The sequence below is a fragment of the Hylaeus anthracinus genome, unplaced genomic scaffold (genome assembly GCF_026225885.1).
Source record: "Hylaeus anthracinus isolate JK02 unplaced genomic scaffold, UHH_iyHylAnth1.0_haploid 5, whole genome shotgun sequence".
Taxonomy (NCBI): domain Eukaryota; kingdom Metazoa; phylum Arthropoda; class Insecta; order Hymenoptera; family Colletidae; genus Hylaeus; species Hylaeus anthracinus.
In genome coordinates, this window is record NW_026535322.1 from 3956792 (window position 1) to 3970631 (window position 13840).

The 13840-nt window shown below is 44.5% G+C and overlaps 1 protein-coding gene across 1 annotated transcript in view; it reads right to left on the reverse strand.

Annotated features, from left to right (window-relative positions):
* LOC128895951 (SNF-related serine/threonine-protein kinase) overlaps positions 1-12751 on the reverse strand; it is a 51113-nt gene extending 38362 nt beyond the window's left edge. Inside the window, exon 1 of the mRNA XM_054158998.1 lies at positions 12563-12751. The gene's annotated coding sequence lies outside the window, so the exon portion shown is untranslated. The remainder of the gene's footprint in view (positions 1-12562) is intronic.
* Between the last annotated feature and the right edge of the window lie 1089 nt (positions 12752-13840).

Genomic DNA, 13840 nt, shown 5'->3' on the forward strand with positions numbered 1-13840 from the left:
AGCACGCACCGAAATGCGAAAATTCCTGGCAGAAGCGCGAACGATGCCGTTTAAGTCCGCGGTACTCCATATTTATACCATTACACGCAGCGTACCATTACACACGCGTAGCGAACATCCCTCCGCGCGTTTCGCGATTCCTTGATCCAGGCACTGTCGATAGATGAGTACAGAAACGAGACGAGGGCGAAGGGAGTGCTCTGGGAGGGGGCGGAATACCTTTCCCTACTAATTGCTAAATGCTAATGTACGCATACACGCTTTGGTCGACGCCTACTTTCGCGACTGCTGAACAGGGGCGGATCTACCATCGAACTAATGAAGCATAACCGCCGCACTATCGATGGGGGATGACTCGCGACAACTATATCACTACTAGTATATTCTTATGTCGAACTATACAGAAATCACTAATAGATCTTAGATGCGAATAAATTAAATTAAAATATCTGTTGGTACGTGGAATTTGAAAAACACTATATAGTATCATGAATGAGAATTACTTGATGAGAGTAGACATTTATACAAAGTTACGGTATAATAGAACATGTGGAATTGTTCACTTTGCTCACAGCAAACATTTCGTTTGTCAAGTATTTTTCTTCGAAGAGTTCTCTACAATCGACAAGTCTCACTAAATATTCAATAAAAGCAAAGGTACCTTGAAGTTTCTATAAAAAAAAAACCAATTAAAAATAACCGTAAAGCAATCTCGAAGTAATCATCCCCTAACTCGGATCCGTAATAATAAAGAACCCTACGAAATAATTAGCTACAGGCGCCTGCAAGTCTAGGTCCGTCAGTGCAGGGTCGTAGGACAGGTTATTCGCGACTGGGTTCGTCATCCACTTTCGTCGGGCGTCGGTGTCGCGCGCCCTGGGACCCCCTGATCGGTATTTGCATTTTCACCCCTCCGTCGACCAGGATTAATCATTCCGGATCGCTACTTGCTGATTTATGAAAATGGAGTAACGCGAGACGCCGCGGTCGCCGATGAGATTCAGCGGTTCCCGATTCTCTGTCGACGATAACGTCGGGGATGTTTATCGCGAGCGCTGGTTAGGGGTTCGACCCTTCGTGGACGAGTTGCGACATGTGTCGCGGTAAATAATTCCTAACAGCGCATTGGTTCCGAGCTTGTAGCTATTTTACAAGGGAGAAATGACCTGTACAACAGTGTGCACGGAGTATTGTTAGTTAGCTTATTCGCGAAAAGACGCTTTTCAGTTTTAAACTCCATATGAGTTTCTCTTTCTCCCCCATAGGTTGCACTCATAGTTTTGATTCATAGAGTAATTTTAAGGGCACACTTCAAAGCCTAATTATGTAGCTTTTGCACTCGCATGTTTTACAAATTTCCGAAGCTGTATTTTTATTTTCTGCAGCGAGTTTGAAGTTAGGTTCGTACACGCCACTTTCACAGTGCCGTACCGCGTGTACGCTCTCTCGCCCTACTTCGTTTTATTTTTATATTCATATTTTCGCTCCCTGGAATAACTTTGAAGTTAGATTTTCGCTTACGCCTTAATGCACCAACTCTCTGCTACGATGAGCACACTTTGCCATAATTGCCGCAATAAAGACGTTGTAACGATAATATACAGAGTGTCAAATAGCCCAAGGTTCGCCAACAATACATCATAATGCAAAATTACAAGACGTCCGTTTCGAGTTTAGGTTTCCCAACCAGCACTTTAACCGCGCCTCGTCTTCTGCACTTTCCTTCCATTTTCGACCAATCGTAAATATCCACAGCCTCCCTCCCTCCCCTCCCCTCCCCTCCCCTCCACCCTCCCGCCCTTATCATGTTTATTTTGTCGAACAGCTCGCGCAATAAAGACGTAAAATAAACGAACAAATAAACGCGAGAGATTCCAGCGTCTCCTCGAGGATGCACCGAACGGGATACTCGCGTGTGTACTTCAATTTGTCTACTTTCTCGCTTTGCTCAAGGATCGACGGCCAACGGAGAAAGTCTGGTTCGATTCGTCGCGTCGCGACTCGCTGTTTAAACCGGACAGAAGTTTCGCCGACGTGAGAATCCGGCTTGCGAGAGGTTGGTAAATATCTTAAGTCCGTGCAACGGAATATTCGCGCATTAGCGACGGAACCATTAATACCATGGTGCATCCGCGGAGTGGTGTTTCACTCTTCAACGTACTGGTAAGTGGGTTATGCGTGCACATCCACCCTCCACCTTCCCGGTTTCGCCGCCATTTCTGCGTGTATTGTTTGGACACGAAAAGCTCCAGCGCCGCGAAACACCGTTTCCTTACGTGCACACGTTCCCCTTTGTTTGTTCTTCCATGTTCGCGCAACGTGGCCGGCTGAATTCAATTTACTTCGGTTGCATTCGACTGGCCGGTGTATTTGTCTTCGAAAATGCGCCGGGAACCCGATACATGCGTCGGAAACAATCGGAGCCACCCTCGTTTCGACGCCATTTGCTAGCCTATTCTTGGCACTGAGGCCGCCAAGTCCGTAACCGTTATCGATCTCGGTGATGAATCGCGCACGAAGGTGTTACTCGATCGATGGTAGAAAGAATGAAATTGGCTATTTTCGATAGACGTTGGAAAAGAATTATACTTGTGTAATAATGAAGTTCAATTGTTTGGTAATGTTATAAGTATTATTAAATCTGACAAGGAGGAAGTTTTATACGATTTGCACACGACTATTTTCCTGTATAGAAACATCCGACGACCACTTACGGGCATGCACTGGGTATTAATTAATTCACGAGCGTATAAACAACCGGTAAGTAACATCTTGCAATGAAATTCGCGCAACAGAGGGTAAAAAAAAATGACAGAACAATTAAACGAGTTTCATTCGCCGGGACGATTCAATTGAAAAATAATTCCCAGCGCAATTAAAATATGAAACCAACGCCCTGAACCGGTGGAAAATTAATCGAATCACGCACATTGACCTCCCAATGACCCGTGAATGTTTCATCCGGTATACGATAATCGCGGAGAATGGTTCCACGGAAATGATTTTCGATCTCGTTAAAATTACAGCCGTTTTCGTGAACGGTGTCATGAATGGAGCTCGTAACAGCCACCCTCGAAGCGCTATTGACAGCGGATCGTTCGTCGTCATCGATGATGGGGGGCATCGTTAAACACATTTTCGCTCGTCTATCATTCTCAACCGGGGTTCATTGTCGCCCTTCGAAAGCTTTTACCGCGACGCTGAGCGCGTTACAACGTATTACATCACAACTCGACGGCTGGACGTTCTGACATTAACGAGCGATAGTGTTTCCTATAGTGAAACGTGCGAACTTTCGCCGCTGAGAAAATCGTCGTCGACCAGAGAGACAGACCGACGCTGCACCGCGGACAAGCAATAATTTCTGGTTATAAATATCGCTCGGGGACGAGTGGGACGTCTCTCATTTAAATACTGCGACTTGGACACGGATGTACGCTTAATGGCGTATTCTGAACGAACACAATGCTTTCGCGTAGATAATCTTTCCTCGAGATCGTAATTCAACTCTTCGAGGCACACGATTTGAAAGAAAAAAAATGAAACTCAAGTTGCACAGAGAAACAGTGTCGACAACATGCTAATGCGTTTTGTCTTGTATAAGTTTCTCTTCTACTTATCATAAATATCGCCATGATAAAATACTGCCCATTGGTCTGAGGTTCATTTAGCACTGAACCTACCGACGTTCATTTCTAACTGTTTCGACGGTGATGATTAGCCTTGACTAGTCTCAAAGACACTTCTTTTTCAATTAAATGCAAAATTACTTCTTCGTAGTTCTGCTAACATAGAATCCTATTCAAAATAGAATCGACTTCTCAGCAATTCCGCGAGTATGCAACATATTTGGCTTTAGAAACTACCGACCGCTGCTCGAACCAAGAATTGACACAGTAAGGCTTACTGTAGTAAGTGAGTAAGCGGTCGGGATCGAGAACTCGATCATTTTCACGCCTCGTTGAGGCTGATGGAGGCTCGATCGATCGTAATTACGAGTTGCGTGAGCGCACGCACTCGGCCAATGCCATTTTTCTTCTATTTTCCTTCGACACGCCGGAGGCAGATAGTCGTCATCGTCATCATCGTCGCCTTCGCGAAAAAGGAATCGCGAACAATGCGAGCAGCGACAGGTTGATCACGATTTCGCGTCTCCTTCGTGCGTGGAATTGCGTGCGCATACATCATTGCAACGTTACAAGCGTTCCACTGCTCGCGACGAACATAAATCGTTGAATTCTTTCGTTTCAATCGGAGAATTTTTATTCTCCTCGTCGACAAGGAGAAAAACTACTCGTGTTTCTACAACTATGTGTTTGAACAAGCATGAATGAATCACACGCGAATCTAGGATATCCCATAAATAAAAAGGGATACGATAGACGTTTTCTTTTCAATGAGATTGGAAAGTCGTTCGAAAATTGATCACATTTGTAATAATACCGAACACTAAGATTTTCATTACCTTAAAAAGTCGTTAGAAATTACACGATAAGGCGATACATCATGTAGAAAAAAAAAAAGCAGTATAAACCTTTTACCTCAAGGCATGCCCGTGAAGCGGCCGGTATCACTCATCGAGCAATGTCTCCTCTCCTCGTCTTTCCCGTTGACTTCCTGTCGAGCATTAACCGGGTGTCGGATTACCGCGTTCCATTCCTAAGCTGGCATAGAAGCAGACAGCTTAATCCGGACCGATTTACCTAACCGACTCGCCGATCGAATCCGATCAGAGACAATCTTTCTCTCCCAAAAAGATCAATATAAAAGAACTTGTTTCAAGCTAAAATTGCATTAGGGGTTACGTTGCATGTCGAAAACAAAATATAAAAAAACGCGTGGAAAATGAGGTATACGTAAAAATTTGATATACATACAATAAGATGCGTGTATATACCTACATAACGAAAATAAAATATAAAAAATCGCGTGGAAAATAATATAAAAATTTGATATAAAAAAAGAAAGGAACATATATCTGTATAGGTTTCATCCTCCGTCTACCTCGAACCAGAACCTTGCCCCAAACCGACACGCCAAGTATATTCCCCGTACCTAAGCCTCGAATTAAATCTCCGTTTCGATATCGAGCACAGAACATTCGCGGTAACAAAGGTGGCCAGCATCGTGGATCGTAAAACGACGCAAAAATAACACCGAATTTAGCGCCGTTCGCAGTCATAAATCTCCGTTGTTTCCGATGTTAAAAGTCGCCCGTACACCTCGATCAACCGTACGCGCAGGGTTCTTGACCGGTCCACGTCGAAATGCGCAACGAGGGTGTGCACACGACTCCATCGCGGTGCCATAAGCTCCTATAAGTTTCACCTCGATGATACCGAAAGGGTGGCTGGACCATAAAGCGACCTGCACACCGCGAGATAAACTTTTCACCTCCATAAATGAGGATAAAAAAAGAATTGGACATCTAGAACAATAAATCATCCTCCCCAAAAAGAAATCATTCGAAAAATTGTAATACTAAAGTAGAATGTATATAAATTTCATCGAATTTGTTGTATAGATCCTAGATCTTCCCAGTTTGTGGTGCTATCGATTCACTGATGCATTTGGAGCACCGTTCCTGACGTTCTATTTTCTACACTGCGTTCTCGGGACGATAAAATTTTTCTGACTTCGTCAGCCAGTCGATAAACTCCACCGACTACAATTTACCCGATCGTTCACCACCGAGAAGAAGGGAATGCAGTCGACTCGATGTGCGCGTGGCTTAAGCGCGATTAACTCGCTATGTTATGTCTCCAGGATCCTGCGGGACCGTTTTACGATCCGTCGTTCGGCGTCGCGCGAAATTCGAAACCTGGTTCTGGCGAGGCGTTTCCGTTGAAATTAACTCGACGGCGCTGGAAGTTTACTGCACACGGGTCTCCCTCGAACTCTTCGAAAACAAGTGATGGACAGAGTTCTTGTTCGGATGAAAATTTCGAGTAAAAGGCAAACGAGTCGACTGAAAAATGCTTGGATTGCTCTTGGTAGTTTCCGAGGGGAAATAAAAATCTACTCTGCACGAGTTGCTTCTCTTTCGTTATCCATTATTCGACATGACACAACGAGGAAGTATCATAAATTCAAAACGCGTTTTGCCAGCAAGGTTTCCACGTCGATTTCGAGGTAGAGATAGATCGCACGGTAGCCCACGGAAGATGGATTGTGCGAAAACTATAACGACGCGTGAACAAGACTTTCGCTTACACGTCGGAGCCCTATTATACAATCGTGCTCGATCTTCCCTTAATTATGGCTGGCGATCGCGGAGCGCGATACAACAAATTGCCGGATCTTAATTTTCCTTTTCCTCCCTGCGTTTCCTCCAGCCGGTTCGCCAAAGTGGGAATGAATCGGCTATGGATAAAATTTTATTCAAATAACGGGTGAAGAATAAAAGCAGGGAAACAGGATCCTTCCACGCTATACTTAGTCTATGTTGATGGTATCTTAACCGCAGGATGACTTCTGCCAAGTGTGACTTGTGGGGTCACTCGAGACCCCTGACCGCGTCGAGGTGTGGGGTCGTGGAAGAATGCAAATCAATGGCATGGCTGGAAGAAACGGAGCTCTTCGCCACTCGCGATATTCTTTCAAACGAAATCCGAAACCGTAGCGTTGAATCGAATTAATTGAAATAGCTGGCTATTATAAGAAGTTACGGTCCCCCTTTCCGTCGGATCGATCGCTCGCAGGCGCTCGACGAAGAGGACGACGCGCTCGCCTCGAGAGAACCAGTTTGTCGTAGAGTTTATTAAAACAAGTAATTACAATCTTATTATAAACTTACCGTCGCTCGACGTCCCCCCCCCCTGGCTCCCCGTCTCTCTGAAAATTGCCCGCTGCTTTTTCCCCTATCACGTGAGCCAGGATCGATTATTCACGGATCGTTTCGTTCGATTAAAAGATGAGATTGGAGGACGACCGATTTCTTCGTGTTATACTCGCGAGTTAGCAGCTACTCCCTGAAACGGATATTAAATCCACTGTCTTCGATCTCTCTCGCCTTGGAGAAATTTAATTCGCGTGGATTATATAGGCTTCTTATTCGCGTGCAACCGTGAAATGGAGTCGTATTTTTCCGAGATAAGTATTTCTTGCGTGATGGATTATATTTATCAAGATTAAAATTCATCGAGTCGAGATGTTTCAATGTATATTCGAGAACAGTACGAAGTATTACACAGGGAGAAAGTTTGTTTGAAGAAATTAGACTTTGTATAATTGTTAAAATAAATACTAAGCGAAAAACGTCGTTAGAGAATCACGAAGTTAAACACTCTGCGCTATCGAAAATGTTCGTGTTCATTTCTCGTCGCAGTACTTCACGAATAAAAAGAGAAAGAAGAGTATGATTTGTGACTGGATGCTTTCCCACTGTATCGCTACTAAAAAAAAAAAAAAAAAAGAAAAAAACGAATCCCAAAGAGCCATCTAACCAAGTGCCAGGAAAGAAGTGACAGGTTTATGGGAACCATACCCTTGACCTCAGCTTCCGAGCACACGACTCGAGTTGCGGGTTTGGATTCACGAACTCGCAAAATCACAATCTTACAAAACTACTCGGGCAATCAATGAAAAGTTTATTCGTTATTTGACGTTCTATTTTGTTCGATTATCTCAAATTTTTGTTCGGTATCGATAATCATATTAATTGCGTCTCTGACTCGACTTTCCACGATTGCGTTGCCACGCAACGCAAATTTCATCCTAATGCTTTTTTCATACATCCATAAATAAGCAAGATTTACTATCCATTCGTGTGCCCCACCCAGTATATATATCCTCATTGACTAAGGTATTACGACACACCGTAAGAAACACTGTTTCTTTTTTACATCTTTCAGGTACAACTAATCATTCTCATTTTCCATCCTGTTACGGTAGTTTGCGTGCCTCTTTCGTAAAACTTGAGCGGTGTTCCCCTCGTACGCTCGACGCGCATTCCACGGTGCCCGTAATTTAGCTTCCCGAACTGTGGAAAAGTAATCGAGCCCAGCCCGTTGCAATTTAATACAACAGTTGAAAACGGATCGGTGTTTATCGCAGCCAATGTAGACGCCCGTATATCGTTGCCGCTTTTACTTTATTGCTCCCATCGCGATGGTCGCTCGATTCCTCGCTTAGCACATTTTTCTCAGCAGCTCGATTTGCCATTTCACGAATTTTTGTAAGCAACTGGGCAATCGAATGATACGAGAACTCTGGAGAGCCTTGGCATTCCCGACTCGTTTCGAGACGGTCGCAAGCCTTGAAATGTGCACGGTTCGAAAACGAAGGTATTAATTATCACGATAATTAATTAAAATTCTTGTTAATGCTTGTGTAAATGCGACTGTATTGGCTGTAGGAATAATTAAACTAAAAAATGAAGTTTATGAAATTAATCTTGTTGCGGTGCCTGATGTTGGATATGAAAGTAGTAATAGTTTAATATTTCTGAATTTTCCAATCTTCTCAAAATGAAAAATCCGTTTCTGGTCAGAATGAAATTATTTTTGTACTCCGGAACTGTTAGCACAAGAATTTCTGCTATGTAACTGTACTATATATGCGCCCGTGAATATTTTGCCTCTCCAACGCGGTGTAACTCCTCGATTTCGTGGCGAATCAGTGAGCACTCGCCAGCTTAGCTTTTTTCCTGCTAAAGCGATCTTCGCACGAGGCTGGCGACGGCTAAACGACCATGGCACTTTGCTCGTGATGCTTTTCGCGGTTCGTTCAGCCAGCAGAGTTTTTCCATCGTGTCTGACGCGATCAGAAACACGTGAGACACCAGAGACGGGCATGATTCTCATTTAGATCAACATTTCTAATAACACACGAAAGATAAACCGTTTATCTTCTTCTTCGAACAATTCAAATATTTAAAGAAAGTTTTATTTAGTCTCATACGATATCGAATTTATTAATATACGTTTGAATTGACGTTTCTTAACTGTGATTAATTTCTTACTAGAAATTTTTTAACTAGTCCAGAGTTTTGCCCATCCCTGGTTAGCGTGACCGAGCGTCGCGACGCCACGGGGTTCCAAGGGCGAAACGGGGCATCGTTTGGCTGTCAACGAGTGGAAACATGCGTGTCGCAGAAGCGACCGAGTTGTGCGACCCGTGAAACGGAAGACGTTTCCCCGAATTGTTCCCACAAGTGTATACACAGCTTTTTCCTTCAACCGTCGTGTTGTCTGCACGTTATCAACGAAACAAGATGGTCTTTATCATTCGAGTCGCGTCTGAAGTACACCTTCCGCCCGTTGCCGCGAGATAACGAAAGAAGTCGACGCGTTAAGGGCGATCCTGTGTTCTCCCCTCGCGAAGGGGCCTTTTCGAAGGACTTTCACGTTTCCGTTCGGTGGCATTTAGTGTTTCGAAGGGTCTACAAACTTGTTTAATCGTTATCCATTACATTTCAGCATTCCATTTAGGAGATATCAAGATTGTCAAATATGTGAGTCGTGCTAGAGAGAAGGTTGAGAGACACTGGTTAAGGGGGAAAAATTGACGTCTCGAAGATTTGTGCGTGCAAGACGGAAACTGTTTACTGGTGATCAAATAAATCGCGCGAGCGACCATAAACGGCGACGACAGTCGTCGCAGTTCACCCTAAAACGATGCCAGGACGGATTTACCCGGATGGTAGGGGTCGTCGGACAGTCGATACTCGTCGACGATGCTCGAGAGCGCAACCGTTCGCATGCCAACTCGCCTCGAAGAGTCCGCGCATAATGCGACCGCGTATTGCCAGAGGAAGGGCTTTTCGAAGGCCCTCGATTCCATTCAAATTAGATTCCCTTGTACCGTTAATCCTCCTTTGCAATGCCAACAGCTGCGAGTGACGGCGAACTCGCAGCTGATCATTAATTATTTGCGTCCACGGATTAACGGGTTAAACGAGCGCGTGCACGCCCGCGCAAGCCTGTTGACCTCGTCTCTGTTCCTACAGTCATTCGTCATTCAACGTGTCGATACCTGGTAGGATGCAACTGGAGCGGAAACAAAACTGAAAGAAAAAATGAATCGCAGAAAACGGTTCGAGAGACGCGCAATAGGGCATGGCACCGTGAAAGAGTAAAGAACATGGTACCAAGTAAACTGTTCGCTCGCATCACCACCCACCTCATTAAACTTCGATTGTGTTTGTACATACGCTAACGAAGCTTCGAATTACAAAATGCTACAGGAATTTTTAGGTGCTTCTCTCACAAAGTATCGACTCCAAAGAAAGATTAATACCGTACGCGTGGAACGCTAACGCTGTTTAATTAAGAATCAAACATTTGTAAGACTACGGGGAAAGCAGTGCAATGGTCAAAGTTATTTTTTCTCTGGTACTTGGTCCACGACCAGCACCCTTCGATACATCGATGATCAGTTCCGTATCTGTCCGGATTTGTCCTCGCGTCATAGCGTCGGAATGACGAAACGGGTCGGATTCGATTCCGGAATAATACCGAGGCCCCGTCGTTCGGTAAAGCCTCGGCTGTTGAAACAATATTTTCACAGGGGCGGCTGTCCGCCGCCTCGTAACCCAGGCTCACGATATCGCTGTTTTTCGACGAGAGCCTGATCTCCACGAGAACCACGCGGGACCGTCTGCCGGTCATTGACGTCCTCCCACTGATCGATCCCGCAGAAATTGTGTGCCGCGCGCACGGCCATCGACAGATCGTAAGCCACGCTAAATATAGAACCGATACACGCGGATCAAAACCCATCCCGCGATCTCACGGCCAGAATTCTCGAATGGGACGAAGCTTCCGCTTCTCGAGAAGCGAATCTCGAGCTGTAGAGATCCACTTTCGAGTTTGTATAACGATAAGTGGAGCGCGACGAGTCCCTGGGAAGCCTTGGCACGGATCCTTCTTAATATGTATTTACTTTCTTCGCTCTTAGACTTGCTTCTTAGCTTGGTAATAATATTATCAGTCTTTACTTTGTCGGGCTGTGCTTTTGCAGAGTGCAGGAATGCCAAGGTCTAGTCTAGGATTGCAGGTGGCAAAGAATCTCAAAGTCTAGAAACCTCAGGGTCTAGAGATCTCAAGAGCATAGAAATCTCAAAAATTTTAATTCCTAGAAAATACAAAAGTCTAGAAGTGTCGGAGCCTAGAGTACCTTTCCGTGATATCAACATGCTAGTAATTGAAACTTAACAACCGATTCGGTGAATCGTTGGGTAAGGTAGCATTCACCGAAGAGGCTCGACGAAAAGAAAATTCAATTTACAAGCGCGTATCTTAATGTTCGCCACTGGTAATTTATATAGCAATAGATTATCGTCCCAGGAGCGATTAATCTCCCCTGGAATGAATGCGAGGAGCGATCCCGACGTCGAGTCGACCCTTGACACGACGATAAGGGATGGTCATGTGGTAACGTTTGTATGCATAAATTGCTTACACGCGCGAATATAATGAGCGTCGCGATAGCGTGTAATCGGACATCGAGCTGATTTTACGTCTCTATCTTTTGCCTCCGAGAAAACGATGCAGTGGCTAACCGCTGGTGGAAAAATAACCAGTGACAAATAACACTGTCATCCGTTCTTCAACGTATAAAATTGTATACAATTATTTATGTATTTGATAAATCAGACAGAGAAATAGAAATTACTTATATATTTAATACGTTAAATTTAAAAAAAAATAGAAAATCAGCTCGTTGTTAGTGGTAGATGGACCCTGTTTTCTCAGTGTCGATAGCTAGGGTGTAAAGATCGTTACGATGTCCCAGATTTAGTGAAAACGAGCTGCAATGAACGTTATTCGAGGTAGGACTATGGCACGTGTACACTCTCGATACAATCTAATGTTAGACACCAGGAAGGAACATGCCTAAAACTCGGAGGTCCTTTCTCCGCCGCCTGGAAAACGTTGTTTCGCTCGATAAACATAGGGAAAGCTTCGGATCCGTTCCCGCCCCCGTAAATTAGTTTTCTTAGGCGCAATTAGTCGTCGTCGATCACGGCTCGTTGGAAGCCTGCCTCGCGACCGATCAGTGGAGGCCTTTCGGCAAATCTGCTCGTAAATCGTTCTCGTACGCGGTCTCCTGGTAAATAACCCAGCCCCAAGATCTATTTCTGACAGCCACGGACTCGCTCGACGACGCCGTCAATCTCGTTCGAGGATCATCGAGACTAACCACCATTGAAACCAACGATCGAAACGAAACCACTTTGTTTGGCTTTCGATTTAAGCCTGCATGCACTTGATGGATCAAAAGGATCCATTCGCAACTTTGCAAAAGTGAACGTATTATTTTTATTCCCGTGCCTTTGACCTCTCGACTCCGGCTCATTGAAGTAAGAATTATTCGCTACCCTCTCGGACTGTTTCTAATTATTTTAAGGAGAATTCATTTCCTACTAAACATTCTAAAGTAAATTTCAGAATCTAATCGTCATTGAAAAGTATTGAAAAATCAATTCGTCTGTAATGAATTTTCCAAATCTGAGATGGTATTACTTTAAGTATACGAAAATGAGAAATGGTTTCTCTTATCCGAGATTGCTGGTTGCGCGACTTTCCACTTTCATTTTATAAAACCAAACTGTACTCACTTTGAGAAGCGAAGGATGTCCTATGCTCGAATGTCTGGAAGCACTTCCTCCTCAAGACGCGCACAAACACTTCTAACTTATAAACACTCCTCGTTAGCTATCGTCTAAACATTTTCTATCAACATTAACGGCACTTCGTCGTAGAGCAAGACTTTTGAAAAGGTAGCAAGTACACGCACATGATACCGTTCCGAGGTCTGTAACGAAACTAACCTCGGCTTCGTGATTCAGCACGGGTGTGGTTAAATTCGATATGAAAAAATTTGAAATGTAATTGAGAGAATGGGATTCTCTATTTTCGCCAACATGTTATTGCTCGGTAGAGGCCTCGAGGTGACCGGGGACAATACACAACAAAGGAAGGGTACGCGGTCCGCGGTCAGAATGACGCGGCTGATACACAGAGCTCGCAAAAACGAGTAGGTAGCGATCCATCCCACTTAATTTCACCGTTAAAGCTACCTCAATTTCTTCGCAATGGAATAGTTCATTAAACATTAAAATTTCGGTTGAAGGGTCGAGTGAGGTTTCGAAAGGATCAGTAATGAAGAACCAGAGAAATTCTCAACGGTGACCAATGTGTTCGAAAACGACTAGTCATGGCTCGTCGAGTTGTTACTTATTTTAAAGAACATGTATAACATTAACCTTCCACTGCGAGAAAATTACTCATGGAAAAAGGACTTAAAAAATCCATCCCGTCAGCTTTTTATGTTAATTCTTTTAATAGCGTAAATCTAAATAGAATCAAATCCAATCGACTGTCCACCAAAAATTAACTAAATAACCGTATAGATACAAGTTATGCAAAAATGTATTCCTCCAAGACAGGTACTCGCCAAAAATGAGCATCGAACACACTGTCTGTATCCATCCAATCGCAATTAGATCTCTCGGACGTAAAGCACGCTTAATCGAACCGTAGGACAACCCATGAGCTGCAGTGGGCACGCGAGTCCCCCGCGAAAACGGCTGCACGCTCGCCACGGTTCCTTCACTGCGGAAGGCGCATCGGGGCACGGCTGCAATTAAGGAAATCAACGCGTCGCACGCGGCCAGTTAACTTAACGAGTGAATGAGTAACGGAGATCCTTATCTTCCGGAGCAGCCACCGAGGGCCGTAAACGTCCGTTGAGTTAATATCGTTTGTTTATGGCGGCGATGCTCGAGGTGCAGCGACGGACCATAAATTCGTCGCTGGTTCAAGTGGAAGGGGGTAGTGGCGGTGGTGGTGTTTGCCCCCACGGCGCTGACTGTGCCCGCGGCAATGACTCATGC